This window comes from Gossypium arboreum, chromosome 2 (assembly GCF_025698485.1).
Source record: "Gossypium arboreum isolate Shixiya-1 chromosome 2, ASM2569848v2, whole genome shotgun sequence".
NCBI lineage: Eukaryota > Viridiplantae > Streptophyta > Magnoliopsida > Malvales > Malvaceae > Gossypium > Gossypium arboreum.
The window spans coordinates 79,562,194-79,571,185 of NC_069071.1; the positions used below are offsets into that span (position 1 = coordinate 79,562,194).

Here is an 8,992-nt window from a genome sequence, read left to right on the forward strand (position 1 = left end):
TCCAATTCCGAAACAAGTTATAGAAAACTCTGGGTATGCGGTTACATTTTAATACCATATTTCATTTTCAAATGGATGATCAATCTGAACATATGATTCAGAATTTGGAAGATGTGCTTCGATGCTGTGTACTTGAATTTGAAAGTAACTGGGAAAAGTATTTGCCTTTGACTAAATTTGCTTATTATAACAGTTAACAGTCAAGTACAAAATTTTTACTATACGAGGCTTTATATGGTCACAAATATAAAACTTTGGTGTTTTGGACGGAGTTCAGTGAGAAACGATACATGTAGTAGGTTTGATTCTTTGAAACTGAAGAAAAATGAAAAATGATCTGAGACAATTTAAAAACAGTATATGGTCGTCAGAAATTCGATGTGAATCTAAAATGAAAAGAACTAGAGTTTCAGATTGGCAATAAAATATTTTTGAAAGTTTTGCCATGGAAGAAAGTTCCCCAGTTTGGCCGTAAAGGCAAATCAAGTCTGTGGTTTATCGGGTCACATATTGCATGTTGATAGGTATTATTATCAGAGTTCTACAGAATTCACAATGTTTTATGTGTATATGTGTTATAACAGTATCGATCAGACCCATCATCTGTTATTTCTCTTATAGAGATTGAAATTCAGCTTTGTATGACTTACAATGAGTGACTGGTTGAAATTCTAGCATGTGAAGTGAAAGAAACGAAAAATATAAAGGTAGCTTTAGTGAAAGTTCTTTGAAAATGATACAATACAGAGAAAGCTATTTGGGAGTCGGATGGAAACATGAGAAAGTAATGTTGGAATCTCTTTACTGGAAAAATTTTCGAGGATGAAAATTTCTTAAGGGGGAGAGTTGTAACAGCCTAAATTTCAGTGAAATCGAAAGAGTGGTTTCGAGACCACAAATCTGAGTCAAAAATAAAATTTATTTTTATTTTATTATAGGTCCATAATATGATAGAAATGTCATGTGAAAATTTTGATAAGAAAATTTTATCGATTATGTGCTTAATTACGAGAAGGACCAAATCGCATAAAATGTAAAAGTTGAATTCTAGTAGCTAGAAGGAATAAATAGTTATGGAATTCAAAACTTGAGGTCCTTATACGATAATTATACCATTAATGAAACGTTAGTAGATATTTTTGGATGATTCATCCATGGAAAATTAGAAAAAGGCTAAGGACTAAATTGGATATCAAATTTATTAAAAGATGATCAATTATTATATAGAAATAAAAATCATTTTATTCATCTTCTTCCCCAAAATAATACATGGAAACCCTAGGAGAGAAAAGAAACTTTCATGGTCAAATTGGGTAAGTTTCCATGGCCCGTTTTTAGTAATTTTGATATTTTTGAAACCAAGATAAGTTAATCTATCTATTTGGGGGATCAATTTGAGAAGTTATCAAAGTATGGAAAATGGGTCATGGATGTATATGCTGAAAATTAGAAATTTATGGTAGAAAATGAAAGGTTGTTGATAGATAAACAACTTTTACAAAGTGATTTTTGATAAAAACATGATTTAGGGACTAAAATGTAAAGTTGTAAAATTGAAGAAAAATGCTGAATTTTTATGAATACATATGTTGTAAATTTTGCAATAGGATTTTGATTAGGCTTGGAATAGGGAGTAAATTGCACAAATTTTATTTTCTGAGCCTAGGGATGAAATGGAAATTTATTGAAAAGTTAGGATATAAATTGAGTCTAAATTAGTATGAAATATGAGAAATTGATGTAAAATTTACTCGTATAGATCTGGACAAACCAAATTCGGAACTAGAACGAGGAAAGAGGAAAATGTTAGATTAGTAGATTTTACATACACGAACATTGTCGAGGTAAGTTCGTGTAACTAAACTGTGTTTATTTACATGTTTGCATTGATTGTTTTTATGTAAATTGTAAAAACCTCATAAATATGTGAAATGATTACATATCCGATCAAACCCAATAAATAAAAATGTTTAAACTAAATGATAATGCTTGATAAATAATAAAGGATAAACGATGAGAATGTTACTTATATGCTTGAAATGAATGTGGAATGTGTTTTTTTGAATTATATGAATGTTGTGGATGTATGAAATAATCACATGCCCGATAATGCTTGAGAAAAATGTTTAAATCCCAGTTGAGTAAAATGGAAAATCGATGGATATGTGATTTTTCGAAATGAATGAGGTCTTGCATTTGTTGCTGATAGGATTTAGCTCGGACAAGTAATCCTATTGACCTTATAAAAGAAAATGATTTGGCCCGGACAGGTAATCTAGATCAAGCTTCTTAGAGCATATATCATAAAAAGGATTTAGCCCGGATTGGAAATCCTGTTGTATACATGTGTGGCTCGAGAGTGTACTCTCTGATATAGTACCTTATGGGTACTGTTGGACATGATTTGACGGATCCTCGTGTAACAGCCCAAATTTGGGCCTAGTCAGAACAGTGGTTTCGGGACCACTAATCTGAAGTCAGAGAAAGTATTTTATTATTAATTTTAAGTTATAACATGTTTATATTAGTGCATGAAAATTTTGGTGAAGTAATTTTAGTGATTTCATGTTTAATTGTGAAAAAGGGCTAATTCGCATAAAGTGCAAAAGTCCTATTTTATTAGCTAAGAGTGTCAAATAGCTAGAGAACCTAAATTGGAGGTCTTTAAAGGGCAATTAGACCCTTTAGAATAGCATGGCTGGCCATAGGAGACAAAGGCGGTCAAAAGTCAAAATTTGGTGAAATTAGGTGTTGAAATTGAATAAAATAAAACAAATAGTAAAAGTTGTCATTTTTTTTCATCTCTCTCTTTCTTCTCCACTGATTTTTCTCCAAGAAAATGGCCATGGAAGCTTGAAATATTTTCAGCAACTTTTGAGGGTTTTAGGGTTTTTCTTGAATATTTTTGTACTTTTGAGGTCCTTGTAGCATGAGCTTTCTAACAAGGGGACTATTTTGCAAAATGGTTGAAAGTTTAGGGTTTTTCCATGATAGTAGACTTGTTGATTTCTGAAATTTTATAGAATAATATGAGTTATAGTTGTGAAATAAACAACTTTTGTGAAGTAGTTTTCATGGACCATTTTGCATAAGTTGTAAAATAGGTGATAAATGTGTGAGATAATAAGAATTGTAGGCTGCTCGTAGCATGAAAAGTATTCAGCTAGGCTTGGTTAATGAGAAAATGCGATAAAAATCAATTTTCGGGTCCAGGGGTAAAATGGTCATTTTGCAATAGTCAGGGGCAAAATGGTTATTTTTCCCAATTTTAAATTGTTGAGTACCTAGATCGATAGAAAGATTAAATTTACAAATTTTTATCATTATAGATCAAGAATTACAAAATTTGGGCCTAGACTGGGGAAAAGCAAAGCTGGCGGACTAAAATCGATTAGTCGCCTACATTTTGATTACCTAGGTCAGTTGTATGTTAATAATGCAACTATATCTTTATGACGTGCAATTGGATTGATATGGCATAAATTGTTTTAATTTTGAATATGAGAATATATGTTGAGGAATTAACATAGTAGAGACTTTCATTGAACATTTGGAATAGACTTGGATATTTGTACCGTGATAATGGGTGAGATGTGTGCTAGTGTAAGACATGTCTGGAACATGCATCAGCCACAGTATGAATGTAACGCCCCCGTACCCAAGACCATCGCCGGAGTCGAGCACGAGGTGTTAACGTACTTAATTCATTAATTAAACAGCTCAAACAATTTATTTTAGAATTTCCAGACAAGCTGGCTAACTGCGTCACAGTCGCTAAAAAAATTATATCTCAAGTTACAAAACTCACAATCCAATTATATAAATTTTTCCTGAAACTAGACTCAGATATCTACTTACTAATTTGTTTCTAGAATTTTTGGTTGGGCCAATTAGTACAGTTTATTAGTTAAAGTCTCCCCTGTTTTAGGGTTTGGCTACTCTGACCCCTATACACTTCGAATCAAATTTCTTCCTGTACAAAGATCCAATGACTATGAAGTTTGTTTCTATTACAAATAGACTCAATAAGGAATCCATACATATAAAATTTGAGTCCTAATTATTTTTACACAATTTATGGTGAATTTATAAAGTCAGAACAGGGGATCTAGAAATTGCTCTGACCTTATTTCACCAAAATGTAAATATCTCATTACATATAACTTTTTTTGTAACACCCCAAACCCGGCCCAGACGTTATGGCCGAATCTGACGTGCCACATTGGAGTTGAAAACCCACGTTCCGTTTTAGTGTTTTAAAACCATACATTTTATTGAGTTAACAAAGTGTATGGAAGCTGGGCACCAGGTAGGTATCCGAGACAGAGGAGGTGAGCCATGAAGGCTACTTAAGTACCAAGCTCTTTGATTGGATCCAATCCTAGACATGCCCACAACCATAGCCACACTTTGTTATATCGAGTTTAAATTTGTTTAAGTGGACGTCTTTGATTAACCGATGAATCGTGGTGTTGAGATAATTTGAAAACAAGTATCATTTTGAAAACACGTCCTAAGTCTAGCCCATTTGAATAATTATTAACCAATTTTAAAGTTATTAAAATTAAAATAATCCCGAAAAGAAATAAAAGAAAAGTTAAAATTGGCCTTATTACAAACCAAAAATAAATAATAGTTAAAGAAAATTAAATGGAAACCAACACTTTATTTAAAGCCCAAGACGATCACCGTGGCCACTCAATCCCTCCGCCCAAGTCCCCACATCAAGGCTCACGCAAGGTTAAGGAAAGGGGGTGAGTTTGGAAACTCAGTGTGCAACAAGCCCCTTTCGAGCCCAAAACAATAACAACTGTTGGGTCTAAGGCCAAATCCAATCTCAACATATATTGGGCCATAGCCCTTTGCATGTTTCATATTCCATAACACTGGGTCAAGCCTTTTCATATTTCATATTATGGGCAAGCCTTTATCAGAACTCAGATGGCCCTTAGGCCCATTTCAATGTCACATAGAATTTCAATGAAAGAATGCAACCCATTTGGGAGACTACTCAACCCACCATCCGCTACTCTCCACCCGTACCAACCAACACACCATGTGGGATTAACTCGACCCACCCCGCCATATTTCTCCATCGGCAAAGATAGTCGCTTTATCATATAACCGAGGCCTAGCCTCTTTTAATAATCGGGCAAAAGCCCTTTCAATAATCAGGGCATAAGCCCTTTTATAAGCAGGGCATAAGCCCTTTTGAAAACTGGGGCATAAGCCGTTTTGATCCATCCATATAAAAACCCAACCCAATACAGTTATGATTACATCATGTGCATATCATACATATCATGTGCATATCATACATTCCATGTGCATATCATACATACCATATTTATCAAAATCCTATGTATTAAAATCATACATAAACCCTAGGGGTATAATGGTCATTTTTACCTAGGGGCAAAACGGTCATTTTCATGGTATAAGGGTAATCTCATAATTTTACCAAAAATTAGGGTTTCCATGTTCATTAACGATTACTAACAATCCATGGGTGCAAACAGTGATTCTGGCCCATTTTTAGCGAAATCGAGTTATTGGGCCTAAAACCCCTAATGGGCCCTACTTAGCCAATTTCGTCATCTAGGCCCATTTAGCCTATATTCCATAACGGTTTTAACAGTCTTATCATGCCATATAATAGATTTCGTTTTCTACCAATTTTTACCCAAATGGGCCCGAAAGCCCAATGGGCCCCACTTCGGCCCCTCGAGGCCCAACTTACCAAGAACGCCAAAAATCACATTCTTACCGTTTCCATCGTTCTCGATCACCGTCTCATTGATTCTAACTAACTAGTGAGCGTTCGCTTGCTCACAAGTCCTCGAAATGCCAGAATTTCGGCATTTCGGCTTTTCGGCATTTTATCGCTTTAAGCTATGAAAGGGTTCGTTACACACCTGATTTGCGATATTCCTTGACGAGATCTCCTATGCGATTTCTCCTATAATCAACCACTTATAGATTAGACCATGTTAATATTTAACCAAATCGAAAACTACCTATTATCATCACTTACACATTCGGCCACCATCCCCAATGGCCCTTGGGTTCATACCTTTGCCGAAGTTGATGACTAGATTTAGCCACTCCGATGATCCAAGCTTTTCACACACTCCTCGATCGGCAGCCTTTAATCCTCACTAGCACCAACAAACCAAATAACACCAAAAACCCTTTTAGCCTTAGTCGTGAGAGGGTTTTCGGTTTTCTTAAACCACAAGATACAAATGGAAAGAAGGTTCGAATACTTACCAAGAGATCTACTCATTGAAGAACGTTCCAAGTACCTTCCTACCCCATATCCATTGTGAATCCAACTTAAACGTGCGTAGAAAATAGATCTAAATATTAATTCCCGAATCACTAAAATATGAAGCTTTCGGCTTTTTAGAAAATATTAATCTAAGCTATTTAGAAGGTTAGTACACACCTGTTATGGGTTGAAGTTGAAACATTTCCAAAATCAATCGCCTACGATAACCACCACCTGTCACTCAAACTTAACTAATCCAATATCAATATATGTAAATCCTAAGCACATCAGTCATACGGAACATAAGGGCATATTCGTCATTTTGCCATACAGGGGTATTTTGGTAGTTTTACAAATTAAGGGTATTGCGGTAATTTCACAAACCAAGGGTATTTTAGTAATTTTGTAAATCGAGGTAAAACAAGAATTTCGTAAATCAAGGGTAAAACAACAATTCTATAAATCGAGGTAAAATGGAAATATCGTAAATCGAGGGTAAAACAGTAATTCAGTAAATCGAGGGTAAAACGATAATTATGTAAATCGGGGGTAAAATGGTAATTATGTAAATTAGGGGTAAAACGGTAATTCTATAAATCGAGGTAAAATAGTAATTCTATAAACCGAGGGTAAAATGGTAATTCTATAAATCGAGGTAAAACGGTAATTTTACAAATCGAGGTAAAACGATAATTCTATAAATCGAGGTAAAACAAGAATTTCAGTAAATCAAGGGTAAAACAATAATTCAGAACCGAGGGTAAAAGCGGTAATTTCAGAATCGAGGTAAAATAGTAATTCAGAACCGAGGGTAAAACAGTAATTTCAGAATCGAGGTAAAACGGTAATTTTACAAATCGAGGTAAAACGGTAATTCTATAAATCGAGGGTAAAACGGTAATTTTACAAATCGAGGTAAAACAAGAATTTATAAACCGAGGGTAAAACGGTAATTCAGTAAATCGGAGTACTTTGGTAATTTTACAAGTCGAGGGCATTTCAAGAATTGGTAAACTAAAGTATTCTAAACATGGATAACAATACGAATGGGCCTAAAGCCTATTCTCGGCCCAAATGGGCCCACACGCTCGTGTGGCCCTTTTAGCCCAAACCTAGCCACAGATATGCGATTCACCTAGCCTAGTCCAATATTTACTACACAATCAAACAACTTATCCAATTGGGCAGAGGTCTGTTGGGTCCACATGGCTCCTTTCTACCATCGCGACCAAGTAGCCATCCTACAGCTAGAGTATTGAGAAATACACACCTGATAGGAGACTGGAGTTAATCCACGCTCCGAGCACTCTTAGCCGACGCCCAACCCAAACGAGCACGCCATACAGCGAAAGGGATCAGCCAAGAAAGGTACATTTACTCTCTTCATGGTTCCCTCTATTTAAAGCTAGCTTCACAACCACTCTTATATTAGCTTCCTGATGTGGGATCCCTCCAACATTAGAGTTTAAATTCAACACCAACTCTTGCCGCCCCCTGTTAGCAAAATAAATGCTCTTTGCTTGCCATGGGATTCGAACCTATGCCTCCCCTTAAATGCTCCACATGATACTTGCCACTAAGCCACAAGGCTTTTTGTGTCATATTTTATCCCAATTAATTATAAGGTCTAAAGGCCAAAGTCTAGGTTCCTTTTAAAAAACCCAAAATAAATTGCAAGAGCCAAGGCTTGAACCCAGGCTCCCATACAACCTTAATGACGCCACAACCACTAGACTACAAGCTTCCTTGTGTCATTTATTTAACACAATAATTTAAAAACCCTCATCCAAGCATCCAGGTTTTTTTCACTTAATACCAAAATTTTTACTAAAGCCCAAGTTTGAACCCAAGATTTCTCCAACACTTCTCAAAGCCATTAACCACTAATAGCAAACATTTAATTGTGTTATTTCATTGCACAATTAAATACCTATATAAAACCTCTTTACGGACCCACACTCAAGGCCCAATACTTCTAGGCCCAAATTCGGGGTGTTACATTTTTACCTATTTTGTTTCTTCCATATGAAAATAGATTCATTAATATTCAATTAAATATTTTACTCATCATCTAATTCTATTTCTACTATTTTTAATGATTTTTCAAATTCACATCACTACTACTGTATGACACTATTTTATAGCCAATTTCACCATTTTATGGTTTTCCATGGAGTAGGTAATACATTAAGCATACATAACACTAAATATAAATTTTGATTATCCATTCCAATAGCTGATCTTCAACAAGCATTTCCACATCACTCATTCACCATATCATAAGATTATATACACAAAAGGATTATAATGCTATACATGCCATATTCCCAAAATATGCAAGCCACTATACTGAAATGGTCGTTGATAGTGTGAGCGTGCCTCCGAACGTCTTGATCTCCAAGTCAGCTTGTAAAAACTACAAGGAATGGAAGGGAGGGAGTAAGCATAAATGCTTAGTAAGTTCACATGTAAATAGCAAGTAACATAACCATGCAATAATACGAAGTCCACATTTGCATAATATCACCAAAGCATTCATATCATATTTCTCATTCATGATCTTACCATATTATTGTTATATTGAAGTCTCAACCCGAGGGTTAAGTACATACCTGTACAAAGTATCCGTTCCACAACACTTACCAACTAGTCACTTTCATCTTGTGAATTCTTCCATTTCACTAGAACTTTACCCATTGAACACAATCGGAATATAATTTG

At 35.1% G+C, this 8,992-nt stretch overlaps 1 long non-coding RNA gene across 1 annotated transcript; it reads right to left on the reverse strand.

Annotated features, from left to right (window-relative positions):
* Nucleotides 1–6,101: 6,101 nt before the first annotated feature.
* Nucleotides 6,102–7,646, reverse strand: LOC128285549 (uncharacterized). The gene is made up of 4 exons (XR_008276005.1): nucleotides 7,542–7,646; nucleotides 6,449–6,517; nucleotides 6,271–6,305; nucleotides 6,102–6,158 (listed from the first exon to the last, which is right to left on the reverse strand). It is a non-coding gene; the product is annotated as an uncharacterized LOC128285549 (long non-coding RNA).
* Nucleotides 7,647–8,992: the final 1,346 nt, after the last annotated feature.